The sequence below is a fragment of the Chiloscyllium punctatum genome, chromosome 9 (genome assembly GCF_047496795.1).
Source record: "Chiloscyllium punctatum isolate Juve2018m chromosome 9, sChiPun1.3, whole genome shotgun sequence".
Classification (NCBI taxonomy): Eukaryota; Metazoa; Chordata; class Chondrichthyes; order Orectolobiformes; family Hemiscylliidae; genus Chiloscyllium; species Chiloscyllium punctatum.
Window position 1 is genome coordinate 108815780 of NC_092747.1, and position 19308 is coordinate 108835087.

General features: G+C 41.5%; 1 pseudogene; it reads left to right on the top strand.

Moving 5' to 3' along the window:
- Positions 1 to 316: 316 nt before the first annotated feature.
- The window catches only part of LOC140481700 (10 kDa heat shock protein, mitochondrial pseudogene), a 56663-nt pseudogene continuing 37671 nt past the window's right edge, over positions 317 to 19308 (top strand).

A 19308-nucleotide genomic window follows, 5' to 3' on the forward strand; every position in this document is an offset into this window, starting at 1 on the left:
TTTGAAGTCAAAGAAGAAGCAATCTGCATTCAAAATCTAGGGCAAATGTGAGGACTGGAGATGCTGGAAACCACAGTTGTGATCAGAGTGGTGCTGGAAAAGCACAGCAGGTCAGGCAGCATCTAAGGAGCAGGAAAATCGATGTTTTGGGCAAAAGCCCTTCATCACAATGATTCCTGATGAAGGGCTTTTGCCTAAAACGTTGATTTTCCTGCTCCTCAGATGCTGCCTGACCTGCTGTGCTTTTCCAGCACCACTCTGCGTGCAAAATCTGTCTAGCTTACTCCAAGCAAATGTACAATCTCTGGAGAACAAGATGGACGAACTCAGATCACGGCTCAGCTTCCAGCATGAACTGCGGGACTGCTGTGCATTCTGCTTCACAGAAACCTGGCTCAACCCATCCATTCCTGACTGCGCACTTCAGGCTGATGGTTTTTCTATCCATCGTATGGACCGTACAGTGTCCTCGGGTAAGACAAAGGGTGGAGGGGTTTGCTTTTTAATCAACAATTTGTGGTGCACAGACATTGCAACCCTGGGCAGCCATTGCTCCCCAAACCTTAGGAAGCTCTGGATGTGCTGTACTCCATCACTAACACACTCGAGACAGAACACCCCAAGGGCCTGTTTATTGTAAATGGTGACTTCAATCAAGCCAATCAAGGAAAATGTTGCCCAAGTATCCCCAGAACATTACCTGTCCCACCAGGGGCCCGAACATTTTAGACCACTGCTACACCACTGTTAAAGATGCCTACCACTCCATCCCCTGCCCTCATTTCAGGAACTCTGACCACAATGCCATGTTTCTTCTCCTGGCTTACAGGCAAAAGCTCAAGCAAGAGACCCCCTCGCGGATACAGGTCCAGTGCTGGTTGGAGGAGGCAGAGGATCAACTCGGTGCTGTCTGGAATCGGCTGATTGGGCCGTGTTCAAACAGGCCGCAGGTACCTTGGACGAGTACGCCACCACCATCACAGACTTTATCAGCAAGTGTGTGGAGGACTGCATACTGAGGAAGTCAACCCGGGTGTTCCCCAACAGGAAACCCTGGATGAATCAGGACATACAGAACCTGCTTAAAAACCAGGTGTGAGATCTTCAGATCAGGAGATCCACTCAAATAAAGGGAATCCAAGTATGATCTTCGCAGAGCCATTAAGATAGCCAAGGACCAAATCCGATCCAAACTAGAGACCCAGACACCTGGTGACTATGGCAAGGACTGAATGACATCACAGGTTCTAAAAAGAGACAGTGCAAGATAGCAGACGATGACATATCCCTCCCAGATCGTCTCAATGCCTTCTATGCTCACTTTGAGCAGAGTTTTGGTGGAGAGGTAACACCTATTCTGACAAGTTCCGATGAACCTATTCCAACAGTCACTGCATCAGACGTCAGATCAGTTTTCCTTCGTGTGAATCCAAGGAAAGCAATGGGACTAGACGGAGTGCCAGGCCGCGCATTCAGAGCATGAGCAGAGGTCTTCTGGAACATCTTCAACTCTCCCTGCAGCAGGCCACTGTCCTTTAATCTATTCCAGCCTCCCCACTCCAATTTGCTTATGGGACCAACAGATCTACGTCAGATGCCATATCACTTGCCCTTCACTCCTTCCGAGAACATCTTGACACCAAGAACAGCTACGTAAGAATTGTACTCATTGACTACAGTTCAACCTTCAACACTATTATCCCCTCAAGGCTGATTACTAAACTTAGTGATCTCAGACTAAGCCCTGTTCTCTGCAACTGGATCCTCAGTTTCCTGACCCACAGGCCATAGTCATTGAAGACTGGGGAACAATATTTCATCCTTATTAACACTCAACACTGGAGCCCCCCAGGGGTGCGTACTCAGCCCCCTACTGTACTCATGTATACCCGTGACTGTTTCGCCAAATACCAAACTAATGCCATTTACAAGTTCACTGATGACACCACCATAGTCAGTAGAATCTCAGATGGCAACGAAACATACTATAGATGGGAGGTGGAAGACCTGGAAAAATGGTGCACTGAGAACTACCTAGCTCTCAATGTCGGCAAAACCAAGGAACTCATAATTGATTTTCGGCAGGATGTTACTCATGCTCCCCTACACTTTAACAGCACAGAGGTGGAATGAGTGGAGAGTGTCAAGGTCCTGTGAGTGGTCATCCACTACAACCTTTCTTAAACTCTTCATGTGTACACACTGGTTACAAAGGCCCAACAATATCCCTTCTTCCTCAGGCAGCTGAGGAAATTTGGCATGTCGGCGAATACCCTTGCCAACTTTTATAGGTGTGCCATCGAGAACATTCTGTCTGAATGTATCACTACCTGATATGGCAACAGTACCATTCAAGATCGGAGACGGTTACAGAGTGTGGTGAACTCAGCCCAGAGAGTCATAAAGGCCAACCTCCCATCTATAGAATCCATCTACCAGGCCTGCTGACAAGGAAAGGCCGCCAGCATTCTCAAAGATCCATCCCACCCTGACAATGTTTTTCTACAACCTCTACCATCGGGGAGAAGGTACAGAAGCCTGAACACTGCACCAGCCGGTTTCGAAACAGTTTCTACCCTACTGTTGTTAGAATACTGAATGGACTCAAAAACTCTTAACATTTGCCTGTACCTGTGTTTTTGTTTTTGCTGCTGTTTACCTATTATTTACTTATCTATGCTATTTAACTCTGTGATCTGCCTGTATTGCTCGCAAGACAAAGCTTTCCACTGTGCCTCAGTACACGTGACAATAAATTCAATTCAATTCAATTCAATACAATTGCTGAAGGAACAAGACAACAACTAAACAGTTGGGACTCAGGTTTAAAATCTAACACTCCAGGACACTCCAAATGTTTGACTGCAGCTGTTTTACCTTCCTGGCTGCATGGGCACCATACTCCATGGGCACCATACTCCATGGGCACCATACTCCATGCCCCCATACCCCATCCTTCTTTTTAAGCTTATTACCTGTGCTTCTCTTTGAACCTGCGCTTCCATGTTTTCATCTTTTTCAGACTGATAGTATTAAAAACAATGCATATCTATAAGGTTAAGTTTATGTTTTGTATTTTGTGTGTTAAGAAGGTGAGAGAAACCATTTTGTTTCATTTTAGGGTATTCCTTTGGATTTAGTGAAGAAGGGAACAGAAGCCTATTGTTTACCTGCATTTTAAAGATGTTTTACAATCTTGACTTGAGCAGCTTGGTGTTATTAGTGCATTAAAGCAAAACATTCAGAGGAAAACTTGGGCTGTTGCCTAATGACAGAGTCTAGTGATGCAGAGACAGAGCAATCCAGAAAGTCAGTGAGTCTGTGTATATGTGTAGAAGTGGAGTTGTTAGGCTCTCTAGTGAGAAATCCTGCACAAAACCTGCTGAAACAGTGTTTAGGGAGCTTCTGGGTTTGGTTGAAGTCAATTAGTAGTGAGTTTAGTTTAGCTTATTTTAGTTATCTCAGGGCGGGATACCTGATTAAGAAAATAGCGACCAGTTAATGCACAGAAATTTGTTGGTTACAGCTCTGCCAGCCTGAACAAGAAGCTTTTGTGTTGAACTGGAGGTGACTCCTTGTTTTGGGATTTGGGTGTTTGTAAGAAAATTGTTGGGATAAAAGGAATAGTGTGAAGTTGAATTATTTTTCTAGTGTTTTGATTTTCCAATCTTTTTTATCTAGTGTAATATAGTTTATGTTTCTTTCCTTGTTAATAAACGTTTAATCTTTGCTTTGAAAGTATACAGGCAGCCTTTTATGAATGTATTCAGTAACTGACCTCCATAGTTAAAAAGAAACAAAAGTTCGGATCTAACAAGCCAGACTTCATTCTGGGGTCTGACTTGTCCAGTATTTAGTTGGGTCATAAAAATGTGATGGTTCATCAGGGATCAAAACTACTTGAATTTAAGGGGAATTTATGAACCCTTAACAAAATGAGCATAGGAACATGTGATGCTGTGAAGTAAATTGCACAGATTGGAATTTCAAAATAACGTTGACTGTTGCTAAAACTTTTGTGGGCTGAAAAGATGTAACAAATGAGATCATTTAGCAGAAAAATTGAAGGTAGAATTAAAATCAGACTTTTAGAAGGACACTATGATTAAAATGATTACCCAGCATTTAGAACGAAAGGAAGAGAAACCAAAAATTGGTGCATCATATCTAAGGTTCCATTTCAAATGAAAAAGTTGAATTGGAGGGGAAAAAGGAAATGTTAAAGGGAAAGCAGACAGAAAAAACAAGAGCAGGAACAATGGAAAATAAAAAAAATTGGTAAGAAAGAGAAATGAAACTGCAAAAGTTTGAACTCGAGCCTGAGAGAGAAATCAGAACATGACTTGGCTGAAGAAAAGTGTAAAGATAAGGAAGAGAGAAGAAATATTAGTTTAGAGGCTGATTCTAATTCTACTGAAGTATTTGATTTAAATAAAAATCTTCATTTAGTGACTCAATTTACAGAGGATAGATTGGGAAGTTATTTCATCTTATTTGAAAAGATCATTGTGAAGATGTAATGGCCATAAGATATTACAGAGAGTCTTGATAGGACAGCTATGAGTGTGTGCATCAGTATGTCAGAAGAGCAGTATGCTGACTGTTAAGTTGTTCAGAGGATAATACTCAAAGCTCATGAGCTTTTCCCTGCAGTCAATCATTAAAATTTAAAACCATGAGAAAGAAACATAATCAGATATTTGTAGTATTTACAAAGAAAGATGTGTGATCAGTGATTTCAAGCACAGAAGTTGTTGCAAATTCTTTTGTATTCCATTAAAATGGGGAAGTTCAAAACCAAGGGGCTTATTTTTAAGGTGAGAGGTGAAAGTTTTAAAAAGGATATGAGGGGGGATCTTTTTATGCAGAGTGGTTTGTGTGTGGAATCAACTGTCAGAGGAAGTGATGGATACAGGTACAGATACAATGTTTAAAATATATTTGGATAAGTTCACAAATAGGAAATGTTTGGAGAGATATGGGCCAAATGCAGGCAAGTGGGACTAGTTTAGTTTGGGAACATGGTCAGTGTAGATTAATTGGACTGAAGAGTTTGTTTCCATGCTGTATGACTCTATGACTCTAAGTATATGTGGCAAATTTGATCTGTGCACACTTTGATTCCTTTCAGTTTCTCCTGATGCCATCCCAAACATGTCCTACTTATTTTTTTCTAAACAATATTCACAGCTTCATCCCTCTAGACTTTGATTTTCTGTTCCAACACTATGCAATTTTCAAATGATATCAATCTAATCCCCTAGGGTTTGCAACTGGTCTTTTGAGTATTGTCAGCTTGCCTGGATTCCTGCTGTTATATCCTATGTCTCAACACTGATAAACGCTCCTGGTTTGGTGTTGATTGACAGGAACACTTCAAGGTCACTTTGTGGTCTCATTGAACATAGAACATAGAACAGTACAGCACAGGAATGGGCCCTTCGGCCCACGATGTTGTGCCGAACATGATACCAAATTAATCTGATCCTTTCTGCCTGTCCATGGTCCACATCCCTCCATTCCTTGCACATAAAGATCCCTTAAACACCCCTAACACTGCCTCTACCATTCCAGTGCACATTCCAAACTCCGACCACTCTCTGTGTAATAAACCTGCCCCTCATATCTCTTTCGAACTTTTCTCCCCTCGTCTTAAATGCATGCCCTCTTGTATTAGACATTTCAACTCTGGGAAAAAGATTCCGAGCGTCAACCCTATCTATGCATTTCATAATTTTATAGATTTCTAGCAAGTCTCCCCTTAGCCTCCTCCATTCCAGAGAAAACAATTTGAGTTTTACCACCCTCTCGTAATAGCTCACATCCTCTAATCCAGACAGCATCCTGATTAACTTCTTCTGCACCCTCTTCAAAGCCTCCAAATCCTTCCTGTAATGTGAAGACCAGAATTGAACACGATAGTCTAAGTGTGGCCTATCCAGAGACTGATAAAGCTGCAATATGACATCCTGACTCTTCTACTCCATTCCCTGACTAATAAAGGCAAGCATGCCATATACCTTCTTTGCCACCCTATCTATTGTGTGGCCACTTTCAGGGAACTATAGACTTGAACCCCAAGACCCTTCTGTACATCAAAAGGTCTCTGATGTTTCTATTGAAAGACCTTTGTTAAGCAATTCTACAAACCCTTGTATGGCCTCTATTCTGTCCATTAGTGATGTGGACACACCAGTACTTCTATTTGAGCCAATCCTTTGCTTCGCTGGATTAGAAATAATGTGGAGATGTCGGTGTTGGACTGGGGTGGACAAAGTTAAAAATCACACAACACCAGGTTATAGTCCAACAGGTTTATTTGGAAGTACAAGCTTTCGGAGCACTGCTCCTTCTTCAGGAAGCTAGTGGGGGGGCAGGATCATAGGACACAGAATTTATAGCAAAATATTACAGTGGCATGCAACTGAAATGATATATTGAACAAACTAGGTTGCTGTTAAGTCTTTCATCTTTTAGAATGGGTTGCAGATTTCAATTCATTAATATGTAAATCCCAGAACTCCTTTCAAGTCACATTCACGAGATGACTTAAGTTTTATGACACTGTGATCTTTTGCTATACATTCTGTATCCTCTGATCCTGACGAAGGAGCAGTGCTCCGAAAGCTTGTCCTTCCAAGTAAACCTGTTGGGACTAGAACCTGGTGTTGTGGAATTAGAAATAGGCAGAGATTTTATATTCTCAGAAACAAGATCAGAGTTGGGGGTGTTCCTTCCTTGATAGTAGAAAAACATAAGCAATTTAGGAACAATACGAACTGCATAGCCTAACACTCTTGTAACGGATGCCTTAAATGCATTTTTAATTGTCTGCTCTGCTAACTTCAGGAATGCATGGATTAGCACACCAAGGTCCCCCTGATCGCCAGTCCTCTCCTGGACAATACCAGCCATACTGTAATTATTTACCATATTAGCTCTCCCCAACTGCATTACCTCACACTTTTCAGGATTGAATTCCATTTGCCAATGCTCTGTTTGCCTGACTAGTCTGTTGATATCCTTTTGCAGTTTATGGATATCCTCTTCATTATTTACCATGCTACTACCGGGGTGGGTTGAGGTGGGGGAGGGAATGCTGGGGAGGAAATGTGCTATCCACAAATCAGTCTCGTGATGCCACTTTTGTGCCCTAAACAGCCGCTTAAGTTCCAAAGCCCAGAACTTGAGTTGCTACACCTCCTGCACACACGGTCATCCAGACTGCCAATGGCGTCTCAGATTTCCCACGTGGTGTACCGGCCTGACCTCCGCAGATATAAATAGAATAGAAAATAAATACTAAATCAAATACTAAAACTAAGGATTTTATGTTGCCCTTACCCTCACTGTAATATAGACAAGAAAATTCTTTTTCTCGTTTTATGGCAAATAAGCAACCAGAACTCCTTAACTCTATCAAGCAAAGAAATTTACTTTTGCAGTTCTAAAATATTAATTATCTATGTTAAGGATTTTATGTTCTTAACTTAAACCAACATCCAGTCACCAAGATCCTAACAGCTACCTACTTGCTCTCTTGTGATATCACCCTTTGATTTTGTTAAAGTTGCTTTGGCGTTGGTTCATCTGCTCCCGGGACCTCATCCAGAGCAACACGGGAACATGGGAAGATAGGAACAGAGGTGCGCCATTCAGCCTCTGAAGCCTGCTGCACCATTCGATTATATCATGGCTGATCTGTGTCCTAATTCCACATGTCTGCCTTTGGCCCAAATTCCTTTAGTCCTATGTTTAACAAAAAAAATCTATCACAGATTTAAAATTAACAACTGATCCAGCATTCACTTTCGTTCATGGAAAAGAGCTCCAAATATCTACCACTGTGCTTTCTAATATCTCTCCTGAACATCTGGTTCTAATTTTCAGACTATGCCCCTGTTTCTAAAATCCTGGTTCTAGAATTCCCAACCAGTCTTTTTCTGTTAAGGTCTTCATCAATCAGATCATCCATTAATTTTTTTAAATTCAAGGGAAAACAGGCCTATTTTGTCTGATTTCTCCTCATAGCTTAACCCCTAAAGTCCAGACATCATTCTTGTAAACCTACATTGTATTCCCTTGAAGGCCAATATAACCTTCCTAAGAAGTGCTTCTCAGATCTTTTCACAGTACTCCAAGTTAGGTCTAACCAGAGTTTTGTATAACTGCAGGTTGCTTCTGCATCTGTGTCCTCCAGACCTCGACATAGAGTCACAGAGTCCATGCCGACTAGATATCCCAACCCAATCTGGTCCCACCTGCCAGCACCCAGCCCATATCCCTTCAAACCCTTCCAATTCATATACACATCTAAATGCCTTTTAAGTGTTGCAATTGTACCAGCCTCCACCACTTCCTCTGGCATCTCATTCCATACACGTACCACCCTCTGTGTGAAAACGTTGCCCCTTAAGACTCTTTTATATCTTTCCCTTCTCACCCTAAACCTATGCCCTCTAGTTCTGGACCCCCCCACCCCAGGGAAAAGACCTTGTCTAGTAACTCTATCCGTGCCCCTCATGATTTTATAAACGTCTATACAGTCACCCCTCAGTCTCTGACACTCCAGGGACAACAGCCCCAGCCTGTTCAGCCTCTCCCGACAGCTCAAATCCTCCAAACCTGGCAACATCCTTGTAAATTTTTTCTGAACCCTTTCAAGTTTCACAACATCTTTCCGATAGGAAGGAGAACAGAATTTCACGCAATATTCCAACAGTGGCCTAACCAATGTCCTGTACAGCCGCAACATGACATCCCAACTCCTGTACTCAATACTCTGACCAATAAAGGCAAGCATACCAAACGCCTTTTTCACTATCCTGTCCACCTGCGACTCCACTTTCAAGGAGCTATGAACGTGTACTCCAAGGTCTCTTTGTTCAGCAACATTCCCTAGGACCTTACGATTAAGTGCATGAGTCCTGCTAAGATTTGCTTAGCCAAAATGCAGCACCTCGCATTTATCTGAATTAAACTCCATCTGCCACTTCCCAGCCCATTGGCCCAATGTTTCAAGATTCTGTTGTAGTCTGAGGTAACCTTCTTCGCTGTCCACTACACCTCCAATTTTGGTGTCATCTTACTGCAAACTTACTAACCATACCTCTTATACTCGCATCCAAATTTTATTTATATAAATGACAAAAAGTAGAGGACCCAGCACCGATCTGTGTGGCGCTCCACTGGTCACAGGCCTCCAGTCTGAAAAACAACCCTCCACCACAACACTCTGTCTTCTACCTTTGAGCCATATCTGTATCCAACTGGCTAGTTCTCCCTGTATTCCATGAAATCTAACCTTACTAACCAGTCTCCCATGGGAAACCTTGTTAAATGCCTTACTGAAGTCCATATAGATCACGTCTACTGCTCTGCCCTCATCAATCCTCTTTGTTACTTCTTTAAAAAACTCAATCAAGTTTGTGAGACATGATTTCCCAAGCACAAAGCCATGTTGACTATCCCTAATCAGTCCTTGCCTTTCCAAATACATGTACATCCTGTCCCTCAGGATTCCCTCCAACAACTTGCCCACCACTGACATCAGGGTCACTGGTCTATAGTTCCCTGGCTTGTCCTTACCACCCTTCTTAAACAGTGGCACCACGTTAGCCAACCTCCAGTCTTCCGGCACCTCACCTGTGACTATCAATGATACAAATATCTCAGCAAGAGGCCCAGCAATCACTTCTCTAGCTTCCCACAGATTTCTAGGGTACACCTGATCAGGTCCTGGGGATTTATCCACCTTTATGCATTTCAAGACATCCAGCACTTCCTCCTCTGTAATATGGACATTTTGCAAGGTGTCACCATCTATTTCCCTACTTTTTATATCTTCCATATCCTTTTCCACAGTAAATACTGATGCAAAATACTCATTTAGTATCTCCCCTATTTTCTGGGGCTCCACACAAAGGCAACCTTGCTAATCTTTGAGGGGCCCTTTTCTCCTTCATGTTACCCTTAGTTACCCTTTTGTCCTTAATATATTTGTAAAATCGCTTTGGATTCTCCTTAATTCTATTTGCCATAGCTATCTCATGACCCCTTTTTGCCCTCCTGATTTCCCTCTTAACTATACTCCTACTGTCTTTATACTCTTCTAAGGATTCACTCGATCTATCCTGTCTATACCTGACATATGTTTCCTTCTTTTTCTTAACCAAACCCTCAATTTCTTTAGTCATCCAGCATTCCCTATACCTACCAGCCTTCCCTTTCACCCTGACAGGAATATACTTTCTCTGGATTCCCATTATCTCATTTCTGAAGGCTTCTCATTTTCCAATCGTCCCTTTACCTGCGAACATCTGCCCCCAATTAGCTTTTGAAAGTCTTTACATTAGATTAGATTAGATTTCCTACAGTGTGGAAACAGGCCCTTCGGCCCAACCAGTCCACATCGACACTCCGAAGAGTAACCCACCCAGACCCATTTCCCTCTGACTAATGCACCTAACACTATGGGCAAGTTAGCATGGCCAATTCACCCGACATGCACATCTTTGGACTATGGGAGGAAACTAGAGCACCCAGAGGAAACCCACAGGGAGAATGTGCAAACTCCACACAGACAGTCGCCTGAGGCTGGAATCGAACCTGGGACCCTGGTGCTGTGAGGCAGCAGTGCTAATCACTGAGCCACTGTGCCACCCTGTTCTTGCCTAATACTGTCAAAATTGGCCTATTTCCAATTTAGAACTTTAACTTTTAGATCTGGTCTATCCTTTTCCATCACTATTTTAAAGCTAATATAATTATGGTCACTGGTCCCAAAGTGCTCCCCCACTGACGCCTCAGTCACCTGCCCTGCCTTATTTCCTAACAGTAGGTCAAGTTTTGCACCTTCTCGAGTAGGTACATCCACATACCGAATCAGAAAATCTTCTTGTACACACTTAACAAATTCCTCTCTATCTAAGCCCTTAACACTATGGCAGTCCCTGTCTATGTTTGGAAAATTAAAATCTGCTACCATAATCACCTTATTATTCTTAGAGATAGCTGAGATCTCCTTACAAGTTTGATTCTCAATTTCCCTCTGACTATTAGGGAGTTTGTAATACAATCCCAATAAGGTGATCATCCCTTTCTTATTTCTTAGTTCCACCCAAATAACTTCCCTGGATGCATTTCTGGGAATATCCTCCCTCAGTACAGCTGTAATGCTATCCCTTATCAAAAACGCCACTCCCCCTCCTCTTTTTCCTCCCTGTCTATCCTTCCTGTAGCATTTGTATCCTGGAACATTAAGCTGCCAGTCCTGCCCATCCCTGAGCCATGTTTCTGTAATTGCTATGATATCCCAGTCCCATGTTCTTAAACATGCCCTGAGTTCATCTGCCTTCCCTGTTAGGCCCTTTGCATTGAAATAAGTGCAGTTTAATTTATTAGTCCTACCTTGTCCTTGCCTGCCCTGACTGTTTGACTCGCTTCTGTTTTCAACTGAACCAGTCTCAAATTGATCTCTTTCCTCACTATCGTCCAGTGATACATGAATTCAAACAGCAAAGGCAGTATCTGCGCAGCTTCACGGTGGTGTCAGTTTCTTTCTCTTGCTCTCTCCTGCACTAACCTCATTCAATATTCCTTCGTAATTTTATGTTCTCATCTACACTGTCTACAATGCCTAACTTTGAGTAACCAGCAAATTTGAAAAAATGACTTTCTCTGCTATTGTCCAAGTTGTTCATAAATAATGTGAATAATTCAGGCTCTAACACAGATTGTTGTGCGATACCACTGATCACATCCTGCCAATTTGAGTTCCTACCCAATATCCCTACTTTCTGTCACCTTCCACTCAACCAATTTCCCAGCCAAATCAGTAATTTGCTCTCATTTCAGTGGGGTTTATCGTAATTAACAGTCACGTATGAGGGACTTTATCAAATGCTTTCAGGAAACCCATATAAATAACATCCATAGACATCTATAGTCACTTCTTCAAATAAAACCGCATGAGGCTTGTCGGACATGACCTACCTATCATGAATCCATGCAGGATCTCCCTAATTAAATGAACTTTTCAAGGGGTACAGTCATCCCATTCTTGATTATAGACTCACTGTCTCATTGCTCCTAAAAACTTCATTGTCACTGCTCCCAATGATCACACAGCTCCACTGCTGGTTTGTCTGATTCTGGGACATGTCCACTCTCAATGTTGCTTTTAACCTTGCTACCACTATTGTTGAGTCCCACATAGGTCCATTGCAGGTTTTCTTTATTTCAAAAATGTATGTTATGCATGACAAAATCTTTGTATATATACAGAGTCACAAATGCCCCTCTGTACAGTAGTATATCAAGAAAACAAACAAACATTGGAGTTTGACTCAATCCAATAAAAAACCAAAAGCCCTCTCTTACACATGTATTACTATATTTACATACATTTGAGGCACACGGACAGTCATTTAACATCAGCAGGAAGACCTTACATGATGGTCTTTCCCCACTGCACCTTGGCAGCAGCTGCCCCAAGCTTTAGTGTATTCCTCAGCACGTAGCTCTGGACCTTGGAATGTGCCAACCTCCAACACTCGGTCAAGGTCAACTCCTTGTCCTGGAAGGACAATGTTGCGGACAAACCAAGGAGGATCTTTCACCGAGTTCATGGTTCTCCAGGTGCAGTCAATGTTTGTCTTGGTGTGCATCCCGGTGAACAGCCAATACAGCACAGAGTCCCACATCACAGAGCTGCCTGAGGACAAACCTCAGCAAAAACTCTGTTTCTGGGTCCATACCTCACGAACTGTGCTCAATGATGCTGACTGCCTGTCTTTGTATCTTCAAATTGCCCTTTTCTCTTGGTGATGCTAACTGCCTGGGTTAAGGAACTCAGCCCACCCACTCCTCTCAAATCAGTCGAAAAACAAAATGCCGATGAGGAAGTGGAGACAACCTCAAATGCCAGCCAATGACGAAAGGGCAGTAACACATGGGTTGGCAGTTGCATCTCAGTATCAACAAAATGTTAGGAGTGGCTCATGAAAATCCAATGACAGGTCACTTAGGCATCCGGAAGCCAAAATACAAATACATTTTTATTAGTCTGGGTGCCATAAGAATATGGTTAAATTTTAAGAGGGTTACTATATGTTTCAGATTGTGGGGAAGCTTCAATTATCAACTGAACCTGCACTCCTAACTCTGATAATAATCTTTTGAAGAAGGGTTGAACAGGGTTTTAAAAGTTTGTGCAGGACACGTACCTAAAACCAGAAGGAGGAAGCAGTATCTTTTAAATAATTATTGGTGTTTCAACAACATTTCCAGAAGCAGTACTGTTGGGAAAGTTATGACAGTTATAGTAGTAAAACATTAGCTCAATTTTATGCATTACCTAAGGAAGTACATTCAGATCAAGCTTAAACTATAAGTTAGAAATATTCAAGAAATACTGAATAGTTGGGAATAGATTAATTTACATGTTCAGCTTATCATCCATAATTACAGGAACATTAGAAAGATATCATCAAGCGTTAAATTCTTTTACAGCTATTGTCAGGAATGTCCTAATGATTGGAATAAAGGAATTCCAAGCTGGGAAGTTGATTTGCAGATGTTTCATCCCCTGTCCAGGTGATAGCTTCATTGCTTTGGAGCCTCCTGTGAAACAGTGCTGTGCTGTGTCTTCTGGAATTTATTTCGTTTAGTTCCTGTTGTTTCCGGTTTTTCATTGTAGTGGCCAGTATGTTGGGTCTAGGTCAATGTATTTGCTGATGGAGTCTGGCTGAGTGCCATGTTTCTAGAAATTCTCTGGTTGTCCTCTGTTTAGCTTGCTCTATGATCATTGTGTTGTCCCAATCGAATTTGTGGTCCTTGTCACCTGTGTGTGTGGCTACGAGGGACAGCTGGTTGGGGTGTTTGGTGGTTCGTTGATGTTCATGAATACGGATTGCTAATTGTCTGCCTGCTTGCCCTATATAGTGTTTCATGCATTCTTTGCGTGGAATCCTGCAATTTACGTTTGTCTTGAACATGATGGGTATAGGGTCTTTCGTTCTGGTGTGTTGTCAGAACGTGGCTGTTGGTTTATGAGCTGTCATGGATCCAAGTGGTCAGAGAAGCCTGGCCTTTACTTCCAAGATTTTTTTATGTAAGTTATGATTTGGAGGTGCTGGTGTTGGACTGGGTGGACAAAGTGAAAAATCCCCCAACACCAGGTTATAGTCCAACAGGCTTATTGGGAAGCACTAGGTTTTGAAGCGCTGCTCCTTCATCAGGTGATTGTGGAGCAGAATCATAAGACACAGAATTTATAGCAACAGGATTACAGTCATGGAATGTAATATTAAACAAATTTAGCTCAAGTCTTTCATTTGTTAGAATGATCACGTTAGTTTCGGTTCCTTCATATGTAAATCCCAGAACTTTTTTAAAAGTTACATTGTCAAGATAGCTTTAACAAGGTGCCATCTCAGCTCAGATAATGCATTGAAGGTGTGAGGTTAAGGTCTATCTGTGTCCAATGTTAGGACAGACTGATTCTCTTTCTAAAGTGGGATTTACAGAACCTTACAAGGATTTATGCAGTTTTTGAGCAAAATAAAATGTAATGATGCAAGTACAACTTCACCCCACAAACTTATGTGTGTATTTATGCAGGGGAGACTGAATGAGTGTGTGCATGTGGGGGTGTGAGTATCTGTGCGAGAGTGTGCGTGTGTGTATGTGTGTGAGTGTAATGGTGTATAAGTCTGTGAGAGGGTATATGTGTAGATCTGAGTGTGGGAGGTGTACGTGTGAGTGTATGAGAGAGAGCTTGTATATGAGAGAGGGTCTGCATAAGTGTGTGGGTCTGTAGGAGTGTGTTTGTGTGTGTGTGCGCATGCACACTTGAGTGTGTGTGTGTGAAAGAGTGTATAGTGCAGTGAGGTCACCTGTAATGTGACATGAACCCTAGGTCCCATTTGAGGCCATCCCATTGGTACCGACCTTGGCTATCAGCCTCTGCTCGGCCACTTTGCGTTGTTGCCTGTTCTGAAGTCCACCTTGGAGGATGGTCACCTGAAGGTCCAAGGTCAAATGTCCCAGACCGCTGAAGTGTTCTCCAACTGGGAGGGAACACTCCTGTCTGGTGATTGTTGAGCGGTGCCCATTCATCCGTTGCCGTAGACTCTGCTCGGTCTTGCCAATGTACTGTGCCTCAGGGCATCCTTGCCTGCAGGGTAGAAGATAGACAACATTGGCCGAGTCACATGACTACCTGCCACATACATCATGGAATGTCCACACTGGGACAGGCAACAACGGAAAGTGGCTGAGCAGAGGCTGATAGCCAAGTTCGGTACCCATGGGGATAGCCTCAACCAGGACCTTGGGTTCATGTCACACTACAGGTGACCCCTCTATGCTATACACTCCCTCTGTCTCACACACACACACATACACACCTATAGACCCACACACTCATGCAGACCCTCTCTCATACGCTCACACATAAACCTCCCACACCCACACTCACACATGCACCCTCTCACAGACGTATACCCCATAACACTCACACACATACACATACTCTCTCACACACCCTCACCCTCCCCCCCACTGCCCCCCACACACACCCACATGCACACACTCACTCAGTCTCCCCTGCATGCACACACATATACATTTGTGGGGTGAATTTGTACTTGCAGAACTACATTTTATTTTGCTCAAATACTGTGTAAATCCATGTAAGATTCTGTAAATCTCACTTTAGAAATAGAATCAGTCTGACCTAACATTGGGACAATGTAACTTTTTAAAAAGTTCAGGGATTTACATATTAAGGAACTGAAACTAATATGATCGTCATAAAAGATGAAAGACTTAAGCTACATTTGTTCAATATTATGTTCTATGACATTGCAATCCAGTTGCTATAAATTCTGTGTCTTATGATTCTGCTCCACAACCACCTGATGAAGGAGCAGCACTTCGAAAGATAGTGCTTCCAAATAAACCTGTTGGACTATAACCTGGGGTTGTGTGATTTTTAACTTTATATAAGCTGGAGTGGTTAGTGATTTAGGTCATGGGACTAGCAACGCTACTTACAACAAACAACTGGGACTGCGAACCAGAAGCAGCAGAAATGGAACCAAATAAATTCCAAAAGATACAGTGCAGCAGCGCTTCACAGGAGATTCCAAAGCACTAAAAAAAATCACTGAAGATGTCACCGAGACAGGGGACAAAACATCTGCAGATCAGCCTGACAAACATACGCACAACTATGACCACTAGCATCCGAGCTACAAACGTTTAAGCAAATCTTGTATAATGGAATTCTATTGTGACTGCTTGTCATTAGGGATGCCCTGCTGAGTTCATGGGATTCAATCCTATTGAACTGATATATGGACATGAGGTGAGATGATTCTTTAAAGGAATTAAAGAAAAAGGCCCAAAAACTGCACTTCCAACCTATATGTCAAACATCCAGGAAAAGATAACAGAAGAGTGAGAGTTTGAAACACTTTCTGGTGTTTGTAAAGAAAGCTTTCTAATCCTTTTGTCTAATGTAATATAGTTGAGTATTTTCTTTTTTTGTGTGAATAGTATACTGGCAGATTCTTAGGAATGTGATCAGTAACTGAACGCTATGGGCTAAAAAAGGCTAAAGTTTGGGTCTATCAAGTCAGTTTTCACTCTGAATTGTTATCAGTCCACCATCAGCTGGAATCATAACTGATAATAAAATTCCTCTTTCTTTTACTCAACCAAACCTCAAAATTAGCTCCTTCGTTTTGATTGAACTAACAGTTTAAATTAAATATGATAGCTACGTGCTAAACAAGGTTGTTGTGACTGAATGGGGTTTAAAAAGAGAGGAGCCAAAGATCCTTCTTCACCGAGATGTAACAATGTAAACATGTGAATAAATCAAGTAGTTTTCAGCATCATTGGGAAATTATATAAAAACAAATGCTGGAGAGGAGAAGGATCTCTCACTGTCTCAAGTTATGACATGGGGTAAATCCCTCTGCTAATTTAAACCAGCAACACAGAAAAGATTCACCCCATGCTGTAATATGTTAAAATTCAAGAGGCAAAGTACTATCCCAAAAGTCACTATTTAAAGTAAAAATTAACAACTTTATTCTTGAAGTCCAACAGAGAATATTAACTAATAAATATTTACATCTCCTTTCTCTTAAACCTATCTTTTACCTCCCTCTCTACAATATTAGTCCAATAAGAAAGTTTTTTTTTTAAAAACTTGAGATTTAAAACCAGGTAGCTTTTAGTTTTTCTCTGTATTCCTGTCTTCTTTTCTTCTTGAGGATTCTGCTTCTTAAGTCTTTGATAGATAAAGGTACCTTTCAGAGAGCAGATCTTTCTGCAAGTAGTCTTATTGGTGCTGACTGTTCTTTGCTACTCCGGCTAACTGTTCAAAATGTTTGATATTTATACCCCAAAACATCGGATCATTTCATTGGTTTGATGTCATCCAAAATAGTAAGATTCAAGTTCGATTGGACTTTTGTATCTGGGACATCATGTAAACTGATTAGCCAGATTTTGGATTTGTTTGTGTATCCTGGCAACACATCGCCAGATATGTGTTTCAACCCAAATGTTACATTTTTTAAATGTTCAGCACACTTTGTAGAGGTCACATGACTACGACAAGCCAGGATGTGCATTAGTATAATATTGCATTTCTGTCCCAAATAAGTATAATACTATACTCCTACATAGAGTAACCACTCCCTTCTGGGCCCAATCATAACAAAGTACTATATACACTTATTAGTCCAGAATCTGCAATGTTTGACATTTGTATAGCTTTGTATATCAGTAACAGGAATTTGTTTTTCCAATCAATAAAGTGGTTGACCTTTGTAAAAGCTTATCACAACCTGTGTTTGACATACTGCTGCGCCACAGTCATTTATGTTTCAATTAAATGCTAAGTCACAAGGAGTTATTAGTACAATCACATCTGTGTGACAAAAGGTTACAAAAGCTTGTCAATGTCCAATGTTTTCAGTGATTGATCCCATTAGCAGAAGTAAAGCAAATCTTTTCTTAAATGAAATTAATCTATTGTCAGCCTTGTTGCGCAATTCTTTTGCTCCAATCTTTGCCTTCCTACGTCTTATTGCGCAATGTGTCAATTAGACTTTTTGACAATTACTAAAATATTAGACTCAGTTAAAAAGTAGTCCTGGAGAAGCTAAAGGGACTGACAATTGGTAAATCCCCTGGACCTGATGATCTATATCCCAGTCTGTTTAAAGAGGTAAAGATAATGGATGCATTGGTGGTCATCTTTCAAGATTCCACATACTCTCAAACTTGTTCTTACAAACTGGAAGATAGCAAATGCTACCTTCTACCAAAGAAAGGAAACAGAGTGAGCTCAGGGAACTACAGACCTGTTAGCCAGAATTCAGCAGTAGGGAAAATGCTGGCATCTATAATGAAGGATATGGTAACTAGACATTTAGAAAATTATGGCAGTGAGAGGAAGAGTCAGCATAGATCTATGAAAAATAAACCATCTTGGATAAAACTGGGTGTTTCTGAGGATGTAGCTAGCAGAATAAATAAGAGAGAGCCTGCGGATGAGGTGCAGTTTGATTTTCAGAAAGTTTTCAAGGAAGTCCTGCATAAGAGATTGATAAACAAAGTTATATCATGTGATCAGATGTAATGTATTGGCGATGGTTGAAAATTGATTCATAGTCAGAAAAAAAAAGAGTAAGATGAAACAGGTCATTCTCTGGTTGGCAGGCTCTTACCTTCAGGTACTCACATTTGATATCAGTGAGTTAGATGTAGGGCCTAATTGCAATGTTTCCAAATTTGCTAATGACACAAAACTAGATTGGAATGTGAGCTGTTAACAGGACAAAATGAGGCTTCGAGGGTATTTGGAGAGACTAGGGGAATGGGTGACTAGGTAGCAGATGGAATGGAATGTGGAAAATGTAAAGTTATCCACTTTGGTAGAAAGTACAGAAATACAGATTGTCTCTTAAATGTCGACAGGTGTGTTAATTTCCAAAGGGATTTGGATGTCCTTATTCATGAGTCACTCAAAACTAAAATGCAGGTGCAGCAAACACTTGGGAAGACAAGTGATATGTTGACCCTTACTGTAGGAGGATTTGAGTAAGGAGTAAAAATGTCTTGCTGCAATTGTATAGATTCTTAGTGAAACCATACTGTGCTGTGTCCAGATTTACCTTCCATATGGAGGAATGTTTTTGCCATTAAAAGAGTGAATGTTCACCAGATTGATCCCTGGGATGATGGGATTTTCTTATGAGGGCAGAGTGAGGAGATTGCACCAGT